This window comes from Dermochelys coriacea, chromosome 4, assembly GCF_009764565.3.
Source record: "Dermochelys coriacea isolate rDerCor1 chromosome 4, rDerCor1.pri.v4, whole genome shotgun sequence".
In the NCBI taxonomy this organism is placed as follows: Eukaryota; Metazoa; Chordata; order Testudines; family Dermochelyidae; genus Dermochelys; species Dermochelys coriacea.
Genome location: NC_050071.1, coordinates 137,671,470 through 137,693,639, shown reverse-complemented (window position 1 = coordinate 137,693,639; position 22,170 = coordinate 137,671,470). Strand labels below are relative to the sequence as shown.

At 47.4% G+C, this 22,170-nt stretch overlaps 1 long non-coding RNA gene across 3 annotated transcripts in view; it reads left to right on the top strand.

Moving 5' to 3' along the window:
• LOC122459757 overlaps positions 1–21,447 on the top strand; it is a 57,594-nt gene extending 36,147 nt beyond the window's left edge. For 2 of the 3 annotated variants that reach the window (XR_006280641.1, XR_006280638.1), the window contains exon 3: positions 2,143–2,174. This is a non-coding gene — a long non-coding RNA (uncharacterized LOC122459757). Of the gene's footprint in view, positions 1–2,142; positions 2,175–19,142; positions 19,316–20,753; positions 20,756–21,243 lie in introns of those variants that run through there. The other variant, XR_006280640.1, reaches the window with a different exon arrangement.
• Positions 21,448–22,170: the final 723 nt, after the last annotated feature.

Sequence of the window (22,170 nt, the reverse complement as noted above, 5' to 3'; positions counted from 1 at the left end):
CCATCTGATTTTTAATGAGCAAACAGTTGGTCAGGACTCTGGTTATATAGTACACTGTAAAACACAACACCCTGCATGGTCTAAGAAGATTCAGAATGAGCCCAGGGGTTGGAGCTAGGAGTTCCTAGGACCTAGTCCTGCCTCTGCTGCCAATAGGTTATGTGGCCTTGGACAATTCACTGAACATATCTTGGTTTCCCCATCTGTAACACCAAGATAATGATACTGATCTCCCCAGCGGTGGTGTCAGGGTCAGACAATGTTTGTACCTTGTGTTGGCAATGCAAGCCCCTATTGTCCTTTGAGTTATACAGACGCAATCCCATGAATATCAATAGGGCTGTACCAAGTGTATCAGAGAGGAACATCTGACCCCTGGTATTCTACTATCAGAGTTCTCCCAAAGCTGGAGCACTGACTCAGAGGGAAGACCGGTGGCTACTGAATTACCAATTCCATTCCCTGCTGGATTTTCCTTGGAGGGCTCCCAACCAAGAATTGACCAGATCTTATGCTGCTTAGCTGATAAGAACACAGCTGAAAGCCTCTTACAGCAGCTGATGACAGGTTTCAGAGTAGCAGCCGTGTTAGTCTGTATTCGCAAAAAGAAAAGGAGTACTTGTGGCACCTTAGAGACTAACAAATTTATTTGATCATAAGCTTTTGTGAGCTACAGCTCACTTCATCGGATGCTGTAGCTCACGAAAGCTTATGCTTAAATAAATTTGTTAGTCTCTAAGGTGCCACAAGTACTCCTTTTCTTTTTACAGCAGCTGGAGGCTTATTACACATAGAACTGAGCTGACTTTACTTTGTCCCACTTGCCTCCAGATTTTTTACCTTCCAAACCCAGCTGCAGCCTATCCATCCATTTTAAGCCCGAAGCTTGTGTTTTGACAGGACAGTCATGCTTCTAGGACATCATGTTTTCTTCTCAGGCATCTTACAAGGTTATTAAGTGACCACTGCCTTGGCTGGGGAACTCTGTAGCAGCAGGAGCTGTTCAGTTCTGCCTGGAGATCAGGAAGGCCATGTGGGTTTGGGGCAAAGCCTTGTTTGGAGGTCGTGTGAGCTGCGTATTCTGAGAGCTTGGGCTAATTATAGCGAGGTTGTGTCTGTTTACAGCACCAGCGCTGAGAATGCGACCCTGCCCTCATAATTCCCTTTAAAATATTGTTAAAGGGAATCTGGCAACCTGAAACCTATTCAATTAAAAAAAAAGAAAAAAGAAGGCAGGGTTGAAGTGTTTCACCCCCTCCCTCTGCCCCTATGCTTGTTGTTATTTATTTATGATGTGTATTACAGCAGCACCTAGGAGTCATGTCCCAGGGCCCCGTTTGCTATCGGCTGTACAAACACAGACCAAAACGACACTCCCTGCACCAATGAGTTGACAGTCTACAGAAGGCACCCGGCCAGTTTTGTGGCTTTACAATCACACTTCCCTCTTTGTAAAGATATTTCTCTCTCCTTTGTATGGAAGATCTCCCGCACAAACAAGGGAAATTGATTACACAGGTGAAAGTGACTAAGCACTGTTAGGATATAGATATTCAGGCCTGTTTGCAAAGGCCTGTATTTTAAGAATTTAGGTGTATTCTTATCACTTAGCTAGTTATAGAGGTATAAAAGAAAGAATCACAATCACAGTCTATGTGGGTTTACAGGCCTTCTCTTACAGTGACAGTCTGAGGCCCTGTTCTTAGGCCTGGTCTACATTACGAGTTTATGTCAAATTTAGTAACGTTAAATCAAATCATCCCGGAGAATTGGATGCGGGGGGGGGGGTTAGTTTGGTTTCTGCTGCTGCATGTTAACACGAAAACTGCAGCACTTAAAGGCCAACTCAACGGGCTTTGCTTGGTATGGGAAAGGAGGGCGCTGCTGTTATGAAGGTTGCAGAAGCTGAAAGACTATGGCTTACCATGGCCGCCTGCAAGCCAAATTCTGTTGCCTGGCACTGCGTGTGTGATCTCTAACAACAAAGCCGCAGGCACTCAATATAAGATGCAAAATGTGACCTTGTACCAAAATCACATGTGCTATGTAATGTGAATAGTGTTGTTCACCGTGAAAGAGTATAACCATTGTTCTGTAAAATGTATCTTTTAAATACTTCACTCCCTTTTTTTCCTCCCGCAGCTGCAAATGTTTCAAGCGTCCCTCCTCCGTCCTAAAGGCTATCTCAGATAAGCTGGCGAAAAAAACGCACGTGCGATGAAATGTTCTCTGAGCTCATGCAGTCGTCCGGCACTGACAGTGCTCAGCAGAATGTGTAGAGGGACACAGTAGCACAGTACAGGAAAGCGGCCAATGAACGTGAGGACTGGAAGGACGTTTGAGATAAGAGGTGGCAGCAGGAAGATCAGAGGAGGCATGAGGCAACGCTGGGGCTACTGCGGGATCAAGTGGACATGCTCCGGCGTCTGGTGGAGGTTCAGGAACGGCAGCAGGATCACAGACTGCCGCTGCAGCTCCTGTTTAATCGCCCTCCCTCCTCCCCAAGTTCCATAGCTTCCTCACTCAGACGCCTCAGAACGTGGGGAAGGCGGGGAGAGGCTCCGGGCACCCAACCACTCCACCCCAGTGGACAACCCAAGCAGCAGAAGGCTGTCATTCAACAAGTTTTGAAGTCGCCTTTTCCTTCCTTCTACCCTCCTTCCACATCCCACCTGGGCTACCTTGTGAGTTATCTCCCTATTTTTATAATCAATTAATAAAGAATACATGTTTTTTAAATGATAGTGACTTTATTTCCTTTGCAAGCAAGCTGTGATCAAAGTGGGGAGGACGGGTGGCTTACAGGGAATTAGAGTCAACCAAGGGGGCGGGTTTTCATCAAGGAGAAACAAACAGAAGTGTCACATGGTACCCTGGCCAGTCATGAAACTGGTTTTCAAAGCTTCTCTAATGTGCAGCACTTCCTGCTGTGCTCTTCTAATCGCACTGGTTTCTGGCTGCGTGTATTCAGCAGCCACGCAATTTGCCTCAACCTCCCATCCCGCCGTAAACATCTTCCCCTTACTCTCATAGAGATTGTGGAGCACACAGCAAGCAGCAATAACAATGGGAATATTGGTTTTGCTGCGATCTGAGCTAGTCAGTAAACTGCACCAGCGACCCTTTAAACGTCCAAATGCACATTCTACCACCATTTTGCACTTGCTCAGCCTATAGTTGAACAGTTCCTTTCTACTGTCCAGGATGCCTGTGTACGGCTTCATGAGCCTTCACATTAAGGGGTAGGCTGGGTCCCCAAGGATAACTATAGGGATTTCAACATCCCCAACAGTTATTTTCTAGTCTGGGAAGTAAATCCCTTCCTGCAGCCATTTAAACAGACCAGAGTTCCTGAAGACGCGAGCATCATGAACCTTTCCTGGCCATCCCACGTTGATGCTGGTGAAACATCCCTTATGATCCACCAGTGCTTGCAGCACCATTGAAAAATACCCCTTGCAGTTTATTTACTGGCTGCCCTGGTGGTCCGGTGCCAAGATAAGGATATGCGTTCCATCTATAGCCCCACCACATTTAGGGAATCCCATTGCAGCAAAGCCATCTAGTATGACTTGCACATTTCCCAGATTCACTACCTTTGATAGCAGCAGCTCAATGATTGCATTGGCTACTTGCATCACAGCAACCCCCACAGTAGACTTGCCCACTCCAAATTGATTACTGACTGACCGGTAGCTGTCTGGCTTTGCAAGCTTCCACAGGTCTATCGCCATTCACTTCTCAACTGTGAGGGCTGCTCTCATCTTGGTATTCTTGCGCTTCAGGACAGGGGAAAGCAAGTCACAAAGTTCCATGAAAGTGCCCTTATGCATGCAGAAGTTTCGGAGCCACTGGGAATCATCCCAAACCTGCAACACTATGCGGTCCCACCAGTCTGTGCTTGTGTCCCGGGCCCAGAATCAGCATTCCATGGCATGAGCCTGCCCCATTAATGCCATGATCTCCAAATTGCCAAGGACTGCAGTTTTAGAGAAATTGGTGTCCATGTCCTCATCACTCTCATCACCGCGCTGCCATCGCCTCCTTGCCAGGTTTTTCAGGTTCTGGTTCTGCATAAACTGCACCATAACGCGTGAGATGTTTATAATGGTCATAACTGCTGCCGTGAGCTGAACGGGCTCTATGCTTGCAGTGCTATGGCGTCTGCATGGGCAATCCAGGGAAAAAGGTGCGAAATGATTGTCTGCCGTTGCTTTCACGGAGGGAGGGTTGACTGACGACATTTACCCATAACCACCCGTGACAAATTTTTGGCCCCATCAGGCATTGGGAGCTCAGTCCAGAATTCCAATGGGCAGCGGGGACTGCGAGAACTGTGGCATAGCTACCCACAGTGCACCGCTCGGAATGTCGATGCTTGCCATGGTACTGTGGACGCACACCGCCGAAGTAATGTGCTTAGTGTGGATGCATGCACTCGACTTTATATAATCTGTTCCCAAAAATCGACTTCTGTAAAATTGGAGTAATTTCGTAGTGTAGACATACCCTTAGGCTAAGATCTTTGGCTAAGCAGCAGAAGCAGCCATAAGCTGGGAAGTGAACGGTCACATCCTCACATTCCAAACTAGTCTCATTGAAATAAGGTGCTATTGGGCTGTTAGAAATATAATCCTGTCCTGATAATACCTATCACCTCCAGAGAAAGAGAAGTGCCTGGAAGATGTAAAAGGAAGTTTAGTTTGATAGTTTTCTGTTTGGTAAGAACTCACTTATCAATAGACACAGCTGGGAAACCCTTATGTCTTTTTTCAGAGTAGCAGTCGTGTCAGTCTGTATCCGCAAAAGGAAAAAGAGTATTTGTGGCACCTTAGAGACTAACAAATTTATTTGAACATAAACTTTCGTGAGCTACAGCTTACTTCATCGGATGTCTTTATAGATGTAGTTGTGAAATCTTCACTTCTGTATTGTTTTGTCATTATAGTTCCCACTTTGCTATTTTTTATTTGCATGGTCTCTGTCTGGTTCTGTGATTGTTTCTGTCTGCTGTATAATTAATTTTGCTGGGTGTAAACTAATTAAGGTGGTGGGATATAATTGGTTAAATAATCATGTTACAATATGTTGGGATTGGTGAGTTAAATTTCAGGAAAATGATTGGTTAAGGTAGAGCTAAGCAGAACTCAAGTTTTACTATATAGTCTGCAGTCAATCAGGAAGTAAGGGGGGGAATGGGAACAGGAAATGGGGGTGGGGAAATTGGAATCATGTTTTGCTAAAGGGGGGAATGGGAACAGGGACACAGGTAAGGCTCTGTGGTGTCAGAACTGGGAAGGGGGACACTGAGGAAGGAAACTGGAATCATGTTTGCTGGAAGTTCACCCCAATAAACATCAAATTGTTTGCACCTTCGGACTTTGGGTATTGTTGCTCTCTGTTCCTGCGAGAAGAACCAGGGCAGTGAGCGGCTGAAGGAATAAGCCCCTAAAAAGCACAATGTGCACACACAATAAATGCACTAAAAACAAATGTGTCTCTCTCTAATCCCTTTCAGTTGCAAGGAATAGCTCCACTGCTCACTAATTTTAACAGGGCGGTTCCATTGAGTTAAATGTGCTTTGGCTCAGGGCCATTGTCATCTTCGATGTTGCTTGAAACAGTAGCAGGTAAATAAAATGTAGGCCTTTGTGATTTTTTTTTTGAGTTGGTGCCTCTCTAACTTCCAAAACACTTGCAACATTTTCATTGCAATTTGCCGGCCTGTTCTGTAAAATGCCTAAGCAGGGGCCTGGAATGGGCCAGGACTCCTGGGTTCTATATCCAGCCTATCACTGACTTTCCTCCCCTCAGTTTTTAAAATGCTGAATACAAAATATGTTACAAGTGACTTTTTAAGTGAAGCTCTACTGTAAGCTCTATGTAATAACAGTATTTGAACTGCCACTTGGCTGTGTTCAGGATCAGAGCAGCTGACTTTAGTGTGAAAAATAATTTCTTCATGCTTTTTACTCCCAGTAACCCAGCGTGAACTGGATTCCACTCCCTGTTGTGTTTCATAAATAGAATTGATTGCAAAGCTTCCATTGCAAGACCGATCAGTTACTCCAGTAACATGAATCTATCTAGGTACTTATAGGGCCTTTGTCATCACTATCTTCAAGCACCTTCACAACAGCACTTAGTCAGGAGAAGCACTGTCTCGATTGGACAACTGGAGAACTGAGGCACAGAGTAGATTAAATGACCTGCCCAAGGCCACCCAGGAAGTCTGTGATAGGGCTGAGCATTGAACCTAGATCTCCTGCATCCCAGTCCAGTGCAATGGAATTCCTGGGAAAATGTGTGGGAGACGAAAAGACTCCAGCTTTACTCTGGTCCCCTTAGTTGTGTTTGCAGGGATGGCAATGAGTAAATCTCTTGCTTTTTACATGAAGACTGATCACATTTGATCTGGAGTGAAAATAATGTAAAAATATATATCCATGGGATGCCATGATGCCATTTTTACTTTTTTCCTGAGCCAACATGCATTTTCCAATGCAATTACCCACATCCTCACTTGCTCCCAGCACCCTTCACACACGGATCTCTTCAAGGAGGTGGGCTTTACGCCATGTCAAACAGCACAAGCTGTGCCTCTACAAGGCCAGCAGGGGACCTCTGCAAGGCCAGCCAGTGAATTCCAGGGTGAGGGCTTTCCACTGAAAGTGCCATATCGCCTCTGGAGCAGATTCATTCCTGGCATCAGCCCAGGGCCATTCAGTGGGTGAACTTGGCCCTGTGGTCACCCAGCTGTCAGATGGAAGTACTATTGATATTTTTAGCCTGCATTGATATTATGAGCCCTAATGAGGGTTTGTAAAGCGCTTGGAGATCTCTGAATGAAAGGTGCTGGGCAAGGGTGGGACAAAACTATTGCACAGCTCTCCCCAGCAATCACATTTGCATGGTTTGCCGAGAGTTAGATTGCATGCTCGACGGTGTTTGAGGGTCACCGGCAAAGAGAGGTCACACCTGAGTGTCGACGGTGGCCAAGGTAGTAAAAGCCTGTCAGGAAGAGGGCAGGATTCCTGATTGGACCAGGCAGTGGGACAGGGAGAACAGAAAATCCCCCCCCCACATAAAACCAGGAGAAAAGCAAAACGGCTGCCTTGTGGGTGAAAGGCTGGTTGGCAGGGGAGTGGAGACGGAGAAATGATTGTTCCTACCATTAAATGAGTCTATGCGGTGAGTTTAGACCCGAACAAGTATGCTAGTTAAGAGCCTCATTTCTCCCAGAAGGGACTGAAGGACCCTGTTGGGAAAACCAAAGGAAGCCCCAGGGGAAGCTGAATAGACTGATGTGTTCTGGGTGCCATGGATGAATGGGGGGATACGAGGTCAGAGGACAGAGAAGTGGGGTGCAGGCTGAGTGAGCAGTGGCTCTCAGGGCAGAGGGCAGGGTGGAGAGCAGAGACAGGTGACAGAACCCCACAAGAGCCCGGCCCAGGTAGAGAGGTAAAACAGGAGTTTGCTTTACATTTCACCTTCCTTCCTGCACAAGCAGCAGCCTGCTCAGTACAGGACATGCTGCTTCCCCTCCCCCCACCTTCTCTCTTCCATCATTCTCTCTTCCTACAAGAGGTTTGGGGTTAAGAGACAGGACAGCAAAATCAGAGTTAGCTCCTCTGCTCTCAAGTACCCTGAGTCCTCCTCCCATGGGACACGACTCTGAACACCGTGTAGTTCTGTCCCTGGGCATTGCCCCACAGGAGCAGAGCCCTGGTTTGTCCAGTCCAATATGACACAGTAAGGCAGCTCGCTGGTCCCAAGGCAACACCGTCCTGTGCAGCTGGGGATGGAACTTGGCCCACTAGAATTAGAAGTAAGCCATGGAGAAGTCACAGCAAATGCCACCTGAATGTGCGGCAGTAACTGACCTGCTTCTCTAGGCACACTTCTGCATGCCCCATTGAAAGCCATTGTTCGTTTTACTTCTCCCCCTTATCTCCCATGGTTTGACTCAGCAGAACTGACCAAGGATCGTTCAGTTGCTACACTACATAATAGCATGGGCTACTGCACGTGATCATGTCTTCCTCTAAGGGTTGGTCACAGCAGGAATAAAACCCTGCTACTTACTGACCACCAGCAGAGCTGCTCAGGGGACAGGGCTTGTGGTTCTGGTGCTGAAGGTCCCAGATTCACTGCCACAGTATGTAGGCAGTGTAGTTGTAGCTGTGTCAGTCCCAGGATATTAGAGACACAAGATGGGTGAGGTCATAACAGAAGTGGATCCTGTGATGGGTTGGATCACAGAAACCCCTTTAGGACTGCCACCTGATGTGCCTAAACTACCTCTGAGCCTGTTTTCCCTGCCACCTTGGGACTTCAGTGCCTTGCCTTGTTTGAGCCAGACGCACTTGTCTGCAGAAAACACAGATCCAAGTCTGAACCATGTCCCACCCAAGCTGCGGGCTTAATTGAAAACAGCTTAAGAAGTGCTCTTGTCTCCAGCCCTCAGATACCCAACTCCCAATGGTGTCTAAATCCCAAATAAATCCATTTTACCCTGTATAAAGCTTATACACAGTAAACTCATAAATTGTTTGCCCTCTATAACACTGATAGAGAGGTATGCACAGCTGTTTCTCTCTCCCCTCTCCCCCTGGTATTAATACACACGCTGGGTTAATTAATAAGTAAAAAGTGATTTTATTAAATACAAAAAGTAGGTTTAAGTGGTTCCAAGTAATAACAGACAGAACAAAGTAAATTACCAAATAAAATAAAATAAAACACGCAAGTCTTCACCTAATACAGTAGGAAACTAAGTGCAGGTAAATCTCACCCTCAGAGATGTTCCAATAAGCTTCTTTGACAGACTAGCCTCCTTCTAGTCTGGGTCCAGCAATCACTCATACCCCTGTACTTACTGGTCTTTGTTCCAGTTTCTTTCCGGCACCTCTTTGAGGTGGAGAGGCTACCTCTTGAGCCAGCTGAAGACAAAATGGAGGGGTTTTCCCAGGGGCATATATAGTCTCTCTCGTGGGTGGAAACCCTTTTCTTCCCCTGTGTAGAATCCAGCTACAAAATGGAGTTTTGGAGTCACATGGGCAAGTCACACGTCCATGCATAAATCAACTTTCTACAGGACATCCCAGGAAAGCTCAGATGTGGATTGGCATTTATCAAGGTCCATTGTTAACCAAGTACTCCCAATTACTTGAATAACCCCTTCACACTATGTTGACCAAATCTGCCTTAGGTACTTTCTACAGTTAACACTTTAAATACAAGCATAGAGCCAGTGTTCATAACTTTAGATATAAAAATGATACAGTCATACAAATAGGATGAATACATGCAGAAGAACATAACCTTTGCAAAGATATGTTACATGACATATCTAGCATAAAACATATTCCAGTTATATCATATTAACACACATAAGCATATTTTTATAAAGCATTATGGGGTGCAATGTGACAGATCCCATAAAAGATATTACCTCATCCACCTTGTCACATTTGTCTGGGGCAGAGAATCATTTATTATTTCCTTGCCGAGCACTAGCACAATGGATGACAACTGCAGTATTAACGTTACATCACAATAATTTTTCGCATGGATAGCCCTTAACCAACCCTCCCAAAATGTCTATCCTGGACATGTAAAATAACAGTTCAAAAGAGAAAAATCCTGAAATCATCAAGAGAAAGGACAACTCTAGCCCTTCATCATCAGACTTTAGGTGTCAATTAACTTGCATCATCCATAAGTTTGTTTGAAAAAGTGTGGATGAATTGCCATCAAAAGCCTCTTGCTCTGGGTGTCCCTAAACCTCCAACCGCCAGACATTGGGACTAGGTGATGGGGGATGGATCACTCAATAATTGCTCTGTTCTGTTCATTCCCTGTGAAGCATCTGGCATTAACCACTGTTGGAAGATAGGATACTGGGCTAGATGGACCATTGGTCTGACCCAATATGGCTGTTCTTATGTTCTTCTAGTAATTATATATGGGGTGTTCCTATGAAGTTTTACCTAAGCCAAGAGAGAAAAAAAATCCCCATCTTTAATACACATTACATATTGCAAGAGCAGGCAGAATAATGAGAATTGATAGCAACAGGCTATTACAGATTGGCACCCCAAGCAAATACATCCAAACATTTAACGAGGGATCCATGAATACCACCCCTTTCACCTTGGATAGAATGGGTAGGTAAATCATAGCACAGAGAACAAAAATGAAGTTTGATGGGACAGTGCTAGGTTAAAAGATACATTTACATCAACGAGCAGTACAAACTTATGAAAAATCTCTGCCCCAAAGAACTTACTGTGTTAAGAGCTGATTGTTTACCTAACACACTTGGAAAATAAAAGTATATCAGTCAGTTACTGTTGTTCAGAGTCTCTTTCTAGTCACAGATTTCAGAGTAGCAGCCGTGTTAGTCTGTATTCGCAAAAAGAAAAGGAGTACTTGTGGCACCTTAGAGACTAACAAATTTATTTGAGCATAAGCTTTCGTGAGCTACAGCTCACTTCATCGGATTCATCCAATGTGAATGTGCCACATGTACTCCTTTTCTTTCTAGTCAGTTTTACTGTTGATTCGCCTTCTCAACCCCCTTGGTCTGCATATTTTCTGCCTTGCATAGAAACTGCTGGGGGGCCTTGTCTGTCTGTCTGGAAAGCACCATGCACACTGTTCAGTGCTATGCCAATAACAATATTAGCTACAGTGTTCATACCTGGCTGCCTAAAGTTAAACTCCATAAATACAAGTGACCTTATATCAGAAGGGCTGAGTGCCTGTAGCTCCCACTGAAATGAATTATCCCCATTGTACAGATCAGGCTCAAAGAGATTAAGTAAAGGTACAACAAAGGTGATCAGACACCATATGAGAACCTAGAAAGACAGATGACAAAGTCAAGGATATAAAATTCCCGTCTAACTCCTGGTCTCACAGTTAATTCACCAAACCCCATCTGCCCCCAGAAAAAGGCCATAGCAGTTCTCTTGATGAGGATTAATAATAACACAGAGCGTTAGTCATTCATTCACCAAGGGGAGGAGTAAAATCCACATCATACTGGATCTGCCCTTTAATTTGGTCCTGCGGTCTATCTAGAACTGGCTCCAAGGCTGCCGGGTCAGAATCTGAATTTTCTAAGGTTTAGGAATGCTCTGATCCAGGCTTTGGTTTTAGCCTGTAATAGATATGGGAGCCAACTATGGCTTTCAGACTTGGAGTTGGACTTGAGCCAAGCGCCCCTAAATTTAAACACCATGCTTGAATCTTGGGCTCCTTTGGGTTCAGGCTGAGTGGCAGGAGAAAACACTAGGTAATGGCTAAGCTTTGTTTGATTATGCAGGTTACACAAAACCAAACATGCGGAAGGAAAAACCCAAACAAGTCATTAGGCAAACAGTGGGAAATGATCCCAAATGACAGAGCAAATGAGCTATAATGAGAAAGTAGGGCCAAGTAATGAGAGATGATTAACTCCTAAAGCAGGATTAAAACTGTTAGTATCACTCTGTAAATCAGGACTTAATAATGAAGGTAGCAACATCACTAGACAATCACCACTAGACTGCGTGTGGGAGGAAGGGCACCCTGAATCTCAGGTATAATCAAAGCAGTTACATAATGAGGGAGGGATGGTAGCTTCCACGGTTCTGCGGAGACTTGGCAGACAAGAAAGTGCTGCCGTAAGTTTCACGCAAGACTAGGATCCAGGCTAGCAATAGTTTTAACTCATTCCCAATGCAGACTGCAAGCAACTGGAAGCTTGAAGTCAGTGAGGTTAAAAAAGATTAAAAAATAATAATGGAGAAATGGAGTAATTTAGGATAGAGAGAAAAAAAATAAATGAGAAAAATGACACCACAAACCCACCGTGATCAATCAAAATACAAGTTAATACAAACTGGTAGAATTCTAACTTGACCCAGATGTGTGAGTACTTCAAGGTTGCCATTTACTGAGCACCCCCTTGTGGCCGGGAGTGCCTGTGCAGCACCCCCACTCTATTTCCCCTTGGGGCTGGGTTAATAGCCAAACACAGTTCAAAATAGTTCAGTGTCTCCAAAATAACACCCATTACAGCAACACAAAAGTTCATAGACGTCTCCGGCTCTTCTGCCGCACACACAGCTCTTCACGCAGCTGCCAGTCCTGTCTTTCCTAGCAGGAGGTCACCTTCCTGGTTTTCTTCTCCCTGTTTTGAGGGAGAAGACAGCATATATGCTACCCTCCACTGGAGAGCTTCCCCTTGATTGGCTGAGAGAGAAGGGAGCCCTGCCCACCCTACACTGCAGGGCTCCTGGTATTGGGCCCTTAAAAGGATAGCAGCCTGGCTTTCCCCCATCCAGTTACTAATTCCCCAGGACCGCTTCCTCTCTTCCCACCATAAGGCCATTTCCGACAATGTCCCTAGAATGGGGTCTCCTGGCCCTTCTAGTCTTAAAGCGCCAGTATACGCCATTACAGGTATTTATACCAGATCTGGCACAATAAATATTTCACATTATGAACAACCCCCTCTCTACCCCGATCTTAAAAAAGCATTAAGGCTGCAGAGTCAAGCACTCAAAAATGAGGGAATTCTAGAATTCAGGTTGCCCATGCAACTGTAATCCACATGCTTGCATTGTAGCATTTAGTGATGTAAGTAAGGGAAAAAAACAGAGCCCTCGGAACAAAAACAAGACCTAGCCATCCTCCCCACTGTGTGCCTACAGACTTGCTAGAGCCAGGTAGGGATACTCTGCTGGATGGGCTGGAATCGTCCAGAAATTGCATAGGGGAGAGGGGAGCACTAGGTGGGCTCATTAGCTGTTTGAAGCTATTTGGATGATTTCCATTGTGGGCAAGCAGCCTGGTAGGTCACATCCAGAGTCACTGAGAGTAGAACCATGAAGAACATAAGGTGATGGGAAGAAGTTCATAAATGGGAGGAGTGGGAGGACTCAGTGGTAGAACAGCACAAGGAGCAGGCAGACCTGACTGTGAGGCTTTTGTTCCAGGAACTTTACCAGTCTGTTGGATTAGACTGCAGACTCCCTCCCTTACTTCACTGGAGAAGAAGAAAACTAGATTTGCTGTGGGCTGTCCAAAGCACCTGCTTTTGCTGCAGAAGCAGAGAAAGAGTTTGAAGGAGATTCTGGGACAACCACTAGTTTCCCACACTTCAAGGAGTTGGTGACAAGGAGGGTAAATCCCTTAGGGAAGTGCTCTAGGGGAACAAATGCACTTGTGAGCAGAATTCCATTTTGCATTGAACTTGCATAGTAACACATACTAACCCTCGGTGGGGAAACCCCTGAACGCATTGGCTTTAAAAGAGTTGTTATTGACAAGTCACAGTTGGGTCAAGGATTATAAATAAAGGGTTGTGTAGCCCTGTAGCTGTAGATTTAGTAAGAGCATTTCTTTAGAGATTTCATGTTGCTGTCTTCAGACCATGATCTGGGCTGCTTATAAGCCAGCCAGCCAAACAAAACAGTTCTTTCCCTCTCCCTGCCCGGAGAGAGGGAGAATCAGAGTAAAAGAAAAAAAAACAAAGGAGGTCTGTTAGGGAGCTTATTCCTTCACCCACTTACTTCCCTGGTCCTTCTCGCATGAACAGAGAGCAACAATACCTTTAGTCCAAACGTGCAAACAATTCAATGTTTATTGGGGTGAACTTCCAGCAAGCATGATTCCAGTTTCTTTCCTTAGCGTCCCCCTTCCCAGCTCTGACACCACAGAGCCTTACCTGTGTCCCTGTTCCCATTCCTGCTCTTATCTAAACATGAGTCCAGTTTCCCCACCCCCATTCCCTGTTCCCATTCCCCCCCTTACTTCCTGATTGACTGCAGACTATATAGTAAAACTTGAGTTCTGCTTAGCTCTACCTTAACCAATCATTTTACTGAAATTTAACTCACCAATCCTAACATATTGTAACATGATTATTTAACCAATTATATCTCACTACCTTAATTAGTTTACACCCAGCAAAATTAATTATACAGCAGACAGGAACAATCCCAGAACCAGACAGAGATTATACAGACAAACAATAGGGAAATGGGGACTACAGTGATAGAACAAACACCGAAATGAGGAGTTCACATCCCAGCTATTGATAAGTGAGTTCTTGCCAGACAGGTGCTATCAAACTAAGTTTCCTTTTACATCTTCTAGGCACTTCCCTTTCTCTGGAGGCGCTGGGCATTATCAGGACAGGATTGTATCCTAACAGCCCAATAGCATCTTCTTTCAATGTGACTAGTTTGGAATGTGAGGAGGTGACCGGTCGCTTCCCAGCTTATGGCTGCCCCTGCTGCTTAGCCAAAGGCCTTAGCCTAAGCACAGGGCCTCAGACTGTCACAGTAAAAGAAGGACCTTACGCCGGCAGACAGTGATTTTGATTCTCTCTTTCTTTTATACCTCTAGAACTAGCTAAGTGATAAGAATACACCTAAATTCTTAGATTATAGGCCTTCACAGATAGGCCTGAATATCTATATCCTAACAGGGTCAGTCTCTTGATCACCTCTTTAAGGTTTGGTTTATTTGCATGTTCTAGTGTCCTTCACCCACAGTTGATACCTGGTCCATACAGTCTCGGGGTGGCTAGGTCTGTACCCATCTTCTTTTGTCCCAGTCTGTCCCTGTAGCCAGCAGTCTCCCACCTGGTCACCACCCCTTTCTCTAGCAGGCTTTCCCTTTTTAAGCTTTCTCTTTCCAGGGAGAGCATCCCTTGCAGGTGTGTTGGGTTAATGCTGACTGTGTCCGGAGAACTTGTTAGCTTCCTCGCTTCTAGAGCAGGGTGTGCCACCTCATGCTTTCATAGCAGAGATTTAGCTCCATATAATAGAGAGACATGTCAAAGTCTGAAAAGAGTAGACACTGGTCACCACACAAAAGTGTGTGGAGGTACAGGAAGAGGAAAGAAATATCATAGCAGATATTAGCATATCACTCCCCCAGCCCATCACACAGTCTGAATTCGGTCCCCTTGTGCGTATACATTGTGAGCTACACTTTTCAATGATGTGATCACACACTGTGTTTCCCACAGGATTTCTGGGCAATATTCCTGCTGAATGTTTGGCATCACCACTTTCATGCACTAAGTATCTCGTGATGCTTTGGAGAGAATGACCCAGGGATGCTGGCTCTCCTAGACAGGAGTAACCTCCAGTTAGTATGGATTGTGTGCTCATGAGGGGGGGCAGAGAGAGAGGCCAGCCCATGAACACACAACCCTGACCCCTGTTGCTCTCCCAAGGGAGGGCTTCCTCAGAGTCGGTGCTTAATTTGTAATGAAAGAGGTGCCAGGGCTCTAGCAATTAGGTGCCTGGGGTTCAAGCAATTTTTTTTACATTCATAACTGATGCAGCAAGCCCAGAGGTGCCAGGGTAATGAACTGCCAAGCCTAGAGGTGCTGGGGCCCAGCTCTGGCACAAATTAAAAGCACTGGTCTGGGTGTAGATGGAAGGAGGCAGCAGATTCCTCTCTGACTTCAGTCACAGGCTTCCTGTTCCCTCTGCGTGTCAAGAGGCACATTTGGTTCCTTGGTAGCATCCAAGAGTAAGGGAAGGAGGGAGAAACTAACTGGAACAGTGAGGGAGAAGGGGAGCTACCAAGGACGAGGCTGTGGCAGGCACTAGGGGCTACAGAGGAGAAGGTTCTCATCCCAGAGAGGGTGACAGTGTGTGGTTGGACAAGGGGGAGGCTGGCACAAGGATTGTTCCCATTTTACCGATGGTGAACTGAGACAGAGAGAGATAAGGGCCAGCTTTTAAAAAGCATTTAGGTTCCAACTGGGTTACTCCCATTGAAATCAATGAGTTTCACCTAGGGTGACCATATTTTCCCAAACGGAAAATGGGACATCCCACAGGCCAGCCCGAGGCCCCTCCTCTCCTCCCCCCATGCGGCTGGCCTGAGCCCTCCCTGCCTCCTGCCTGCGTGGGGCTGTCCCAAGTTCCCACTCCTCCCACAGGACTGGTCCAAGCCTCCCTGCGCGGGGCCATCCTGAGGCCCCACTGCCACCCACCTGCCGCAGGGCTGGCCCGAGCTGCTCTCCCAAGCCCTCCCTCCCTCGTGTGGCTGGCATTGCTCGTCCCCACCACCCCGCACATTCCTCCGTGCCCTGCACCCCACTCTTTTTGGCAAAACTGTGCACTTGTCCAGTTTGATCTTGTGAACTGATCATCAGTTGGCAAGAGCAAACAGGACAAATGCCCAGATTTACCAGAAAAGTCGGGACAGCCGGGACAGGGCCTAAAAAAGGGACTGTCCTGGCTAAAACGGGACTTATGGTCACCCTAGATGCACCTAAATACCTTCAACCATCAGGCCCTAATGACTTGCTTAATGTCACGCAGGGAGGCTGTGGGAGAGGCAGGACTTGAACCCACATCCCCCACACCCCAGCCCATTGCCCTAAGTGCTAGTTCATCTTTCTGGCTAGGCACAGACCTGAACTGCAGCCCTTCAGCACCACTCCCTACACTGATGTGCAGCAACGGCTCAGGGATAGGACATGCTGCCTTCTCAAAGGGAGTGAGCAAGCTGCCTGCCCAGCCCGCCCAGCCCAGGGGCTCAGAGTGCCTTTGGGTTCTGCTAGGCCAGGCTTCATAGCCTGCGCTTTTAGAAGAGCTTGTTTTGAGTCGCAGTTGCAGGCTAGAAGCCTGATCACAGGACTGGGTCTCGCACACTCCAGGGTTTTAGATTATTGTTGTGTTGGAGACTCTGTGGCCTTCAGCAAATCATGTCACTGCTCCATGCCTCAGTTTCCCCATTTGTGAAGTGGAGTTAATACTTATCCACTTATGTTCAGAGAGATGTTGGGAAGTTCACTAGGTAGTGTTTGTACCACACCTTAATGAGAGAAGAGGCTATGTAAGAGCTAAGTATTCATATTCCTAATTAAATTAATATCTGTAGGATGATATGGAGTCTGATTTAATACTTGGCACTTATAACCCTCCCCTCCCACAAATATACTACTAGCGAAGCTCAGGGATGAGCCACTCCAGCCCAGGAGGTAATATGTAGGTGGGGAGTTATGAACAACTGAAAATAGCCTCCACATATGCAGCCCAAGCTCTCTGTGTTGGCCTCCTAGCAGCTCTCCCCAGCCAAGCAGGGTTGGGCTGGCTTGGGATTTGGTTAGGAAATCTCCAAGGAGCACCTGTGTCTTGGTAAGGGTGATTCAGAAGGTGGCTCTCGTCCTGCTGTGTCCGTGCTGAACCCAGGCCCAAACACAATAGGAGGGAACACCAGGTGCTTTCTGCCCAGAGAAGAAATCCCTGTAATTTCAGCCCAATGAGTTAGCTTGATTTCCGTGCTACAGAGATACTGGGAGCTGTTGAAACACCTGCAACCCTCCCCCCCACCGCGGCCCCCGCCTTGAGAGCTGCATTTTGTTGGGTGTGGTTATGATTTATTTAGGCAGTACATCCTAGTGGCGAGGACATGAGACTGGGACTCAGAAGACCTGCTGTCCATCCCCAGCTCTGACACTGCCTGACAGGTGACCTTGGGCAAGTCATCTCCTTCTCTGTGCCTTTGTTTTTCCATCTGCGAAAGGGCGGTTAATGAAACCGACCTCCTAGGCAAAGCGCTGTGAGACCTAAAGAAAAGATGAGAAGTGCAGTGGTGTTGTTCTACTACAACAGGGCCTAGAGATGCCAAGGGAGAGTGGGGCCCTGTTGTGCTAGGGCTGTGCAAACACAGTGAGAGACAGTGCCTGCCCCTAAGACCTTACGATTTCAATAGACCAGGCAGCCCAAGGAAGTGTCAGCACCCCATGTTATAGATGGGGAACTCAGGCCCCGAGAGAGGAAGTGACTTGTCTAAGGTCACGCAGCATGTCAGGAGCCCAGCTGGAGGTAGACCCCAGGTGTCTGGCCTCCCAGTTCAGTGCCCTAACAGTTGCCTCTCCAAGAGCTGACTGTCTAAATCAGTGGTTCTCAACTGTGGTCCACCACTTGTTCAGGGAAAGTCCCTGGTGGGCTGGGCCGGTTTGTTTATCTGCCGTGTCCGCAGGTTCGGCTGATTGCGGCTCCCACTGGCTGCGGTTCGCCGCTCCAGGCCAATGGGGGCTGCAGGAAGTGGCGTGGGCCGAGGGATGTGCTGGCCGCCCTTCCCGCGGCCCCCATTGGCCTGGAGCGGTGAACTGCAGCCAGTGGGAGCCGCGATCGGCCGAACCTGCGGACGCAGCAGGTAAACAAACTGACCCGGCGTGCCAAGGGTTTCCCTGAACAAGCGGTGGATCACAGTTGAGAACCACTAGTCTAAATAGACAAGACAAAGGGTGGGAAAACGTAAGTATTAGCCCCATTTGATGGATGTGGACCTAAGGCATAAGGGCCCAGATCCTCAAAGGTGTTCAGGTGCCTAACTCAATTGATTACAATGGGATTTAGGCACCTCAATACCTCTGGGGACTTGGGCCAGAGAGATTAAAGTCACATAGAGTCTGACACAGCCAGGAACTGAGTTTGGGTCTCCTGCTTATCCAGTGTCTGAACCACAATTCAATCCTTCCCCTCTGTGTGCAGTGGAACAACTGCTTTTATGTGTGTGATTCTATGCCCAGGTAATCTAATGCAGGGATAAAGCTTTGATATTTTCTGAGATAAAATCTACAAGAGAAGTATCAGGGATTAGTTACTGGTGGTGTAACTAGGCAACCAGCAGCAACATGTCAGAAAGTAACCAATGTAAGGCTCCCTCTGACACACCTCTGTTATTTCATTCACCATCATCTAATGGCTAAGACACACCTGCATGATTCCTGCTTGTGCTTGATGGAGTCTGGATAAACCGGTAGCCTCTTTATTTATGTAATAATGTTTGAGATTTATAATCTGCCCATGGTTTTACGAGCACTTCCTTAGGCTCATAACGTCCCTGCCAGGTATCGTAATCCCCATTTCACCTCTGGGGAAACAGAGGCACCAAGGAGTTGACACGACGTCCTCAATGTCACGTGGTGAGTTTAGGGTTTGTAACTGAACCAGAGATCAGGGCAGGTCCACCACCTGGTTTTGTTGCAACCCTTCACGTGGCTCTTGCTGCGTCCTTTTCACAGGTCACTGAGTCACAGTCTTTGCCCCTGTCTTTCCGATGAGTGGCAAGAAAGATAATTGTTGATGACATTTACTCCTTTATTCTAGATGGCTGTTCCTGCTTCTACTGCTAGCTCTGGGCTGAGGATGCAGGGAGGACACATGCTGAGAAGAGAAGGCCATTTCCCTACAAGAACTTACTGGTGCTCTGACAAGGCTGCAGGATGGGCAGAGTGGGTGGAATACAGACATCCAGCCCAGGTAGAGGAACCAGATTCAAGGTCAAATCAGATCCAGGGCGTGGCAGTCGCTATCTTGGGCATCGCTTTGACAGCAGCTGGGCCGGATCAGGAGAACAAGCACGGTTCTTCCTGGTTCCCGAACTGCTGGGGGTGGTTCACACTGACCTTTCTCTCTTCAAACAGGCGCAGCATCATTCGGTCACCTCCGCCATGCTTCCAACCCCTGCCAAAGCCAGGACGCCGAATCAGGAGGGAGGAGGGCCGGTGTCCTGGTGCCTTTTCAGTTCACTCCACTGGGTTGGACTGAGGGCAGATGGGCCCTAGAGGGAAGGGAGACCTGGGCAGTGAGGGCTGCCTGGCAGGAGATGAAAGCTGTCAAAACCAGGAGATGGTTCCTGGGGAAAGGCTGAAGGCAAGGGGAGAAGCAGAGGGGTTTGCCGTCTGACCTCCCCGAGCCAGAGAGCTGGAAAGGGTTGAAGCAGCAGTAGCAGAGGGAGGTGCCTGCTGGCTCTAAGTTGGAGAGCTGAAGCCAAGGCTGGAGAGGGCTGAAGGCAGGGAGCAGCAGGGGACTTACCTGCTGATGTCTCCACGCTGGAGACTGGACGGGGGGAGGGTGAGAGGGCCAAGGGGAATAAGGGGTGCTCCCCTGGTAAAGATGATCTCCCAGCAGAGAGGCTGTGGGGTTTTCTGCTGGGTAGAGTGGGGTGCCTGTCCTGGGAGAGGGACAGAGGAGGAAGATGGACAAGGAGCCTAGGTGTGGTGAAAGACACTGGGGTATGGTGATGACGCATGCCCAGCACAGAGGCTGAGTGGTGTGTGTATGTTCCTGCTGGGAAGAGCAGGGTTTTAAGGACTACAGGCATTAGGGGTGATAGGGGCTACATTTTGGGATTTTTGTGACAGACTATTTGCATTATGTTTTGTAATAAATTGTCCCCAGGAGGGATATTATTCAAGCAAGAGAGCCTAACATAGGATCCTTGGGTTACCCAAGTGGGTAAACTGTGGCAGAGTGCCAGTGAGCCACCATTGGCCATGAGGGGGCACTCCAGAGGCAGCAGGCCCTGCTAGAGTTCCCCTCATACCTGGGCTCCCTATGCTGTAGCAAGGCAGAGTATCGCCCAGGAAAGCACTCATTCCTAGGCTTTGTCTACACTAGAATAGTCTTGCTGGCAGAGCTATACCAGCGTAGCTATACCAGCAAACTCTCCTAGTGGAGATGCAGCTTACGCTGGCATGAAAGTGCTTCTGCCAGCATAACATACACCAGTTCCTCAGAGACCTAAGCTATCCCAGCAGAAGCACTTTCATGCTGGTATAACTGCACCTCCTCTAGGGCTTATCCCGGCAGAGCTATGTTGGTTACAAACCCATACCCGTCTAGTCAGCATAGCTCTGTTGATATAGGATTTAGGAGTAGACAAGGCCGAACTCTTGTGACCCTTCTTTGCTAAGGCGCTGTCCTCACTGCAAAAAGAAGTGAGCCTTTACAAGGAGTTAGCTGGCTCAATCTCCAGTCCCAGGGCGGGCACCGTAGTCTTTACCTTGGTGTAGTTGGCTGAGGTCATCCCTGGGTGTGGGGTTGACCATGCCATGCTGGAGAGTGCTGAGCTGCTGGTCACCCTTTCTTGCCCAAATTCTCCAAGAGGGAAGGTGTGGGGAGAGAAGAAATAGATTTGCTGGATAAGGACAGGACCCTTGGTTAACCCTTTGGACCCATTGCCCTAAGGGAAAGGGGAAAGTGAGAGAGAAAGTGCCCCTTTGCATGGAGAAGCTGGGGTCTCCATCCAGACCTTTAAATGAATCTGGTTGAGGAAATCCTATTTTAGGGCATAGCGACTGAGATCGATATGGCAGCAGGCTAGTAGTATGCCCTCTGTGCTACCAACTAAGTGCTGCCCCTCTCTGCATGGGGAGCTCTCTCATACCGTGCAGGGTTTCTTAAGCCTTTTTCTGTCTTTCTTTAGACACAGGAAGGGGGATTTATCATTCAGAGGATATGGCTGCACAGGTGAGAAGACTGACCTAGAACAGGGACTGGGAGACCAAACGCTTGTGTTCTGTTTCCACCTGTGAGACTTTGGATTAACTCAGGTGTTGTGTGACTTCTCCACTTCTACATGGGGTATGAAAACATAACTCAGAGGGTTTAATCAATGTTGGGAAAGTAGCTGGAGATCACTGAGGGATGCAAAGTGGTGTTATCCAAGAATTGGAATGAAGGGATCATGATGTTGCCTAATTGCCACCTACTGTCTATTCTGCTGCACTGCAGCATTTATCTGTGTGCTTATGAGACAAAGCGGCAGGCGGTTTGAATACCAATTGTGCAGTACAATAGCAGCCAAAATATTATGGTCAGTAAGAAACTCCAAATCCAATAATTCTTCCAAATAGGTGCCGAGCATGTTGAGTATCTGGGGGGTAGATTTGTGCAGCCAAACTATCCAACCGGCAAAAAAGAAAACCAGCCTCTTTCCAGTGAGTCAGACGATACACAGTGTTTCAATGCCAGCCTGATCCTGGCAGGGCTTCAGGTCATACATTATCTCCCCCACTCAGCTGTGTACATGGCCTCTCTGGCAGGATGGTCTGTTACAGCTGGATTTTTACTCCACGCACCGGCCCAGCGGTTTGGTAGCTAAGTGGTTAATCTCATGGTGAAAGGTCACCTGCTGCTGTAGATGGGCCCCTGATCCGTTGGGGTAAAACGGTTGGTGTGATGCCGGTCCTGTTGCTCCCTTATGTACTGTTGTCTTCACTCCATCAGCCTGTTGGGCCACTGGCTTGGGGGAACTTTGACAGCTGACCTAGCTGTTTGTTTGGTTCCCCCAACCTCCTAAGTCTCCATTCTTCCCTCTAGCTAGGGATGAGCAAATGCCATAAACTTGGGT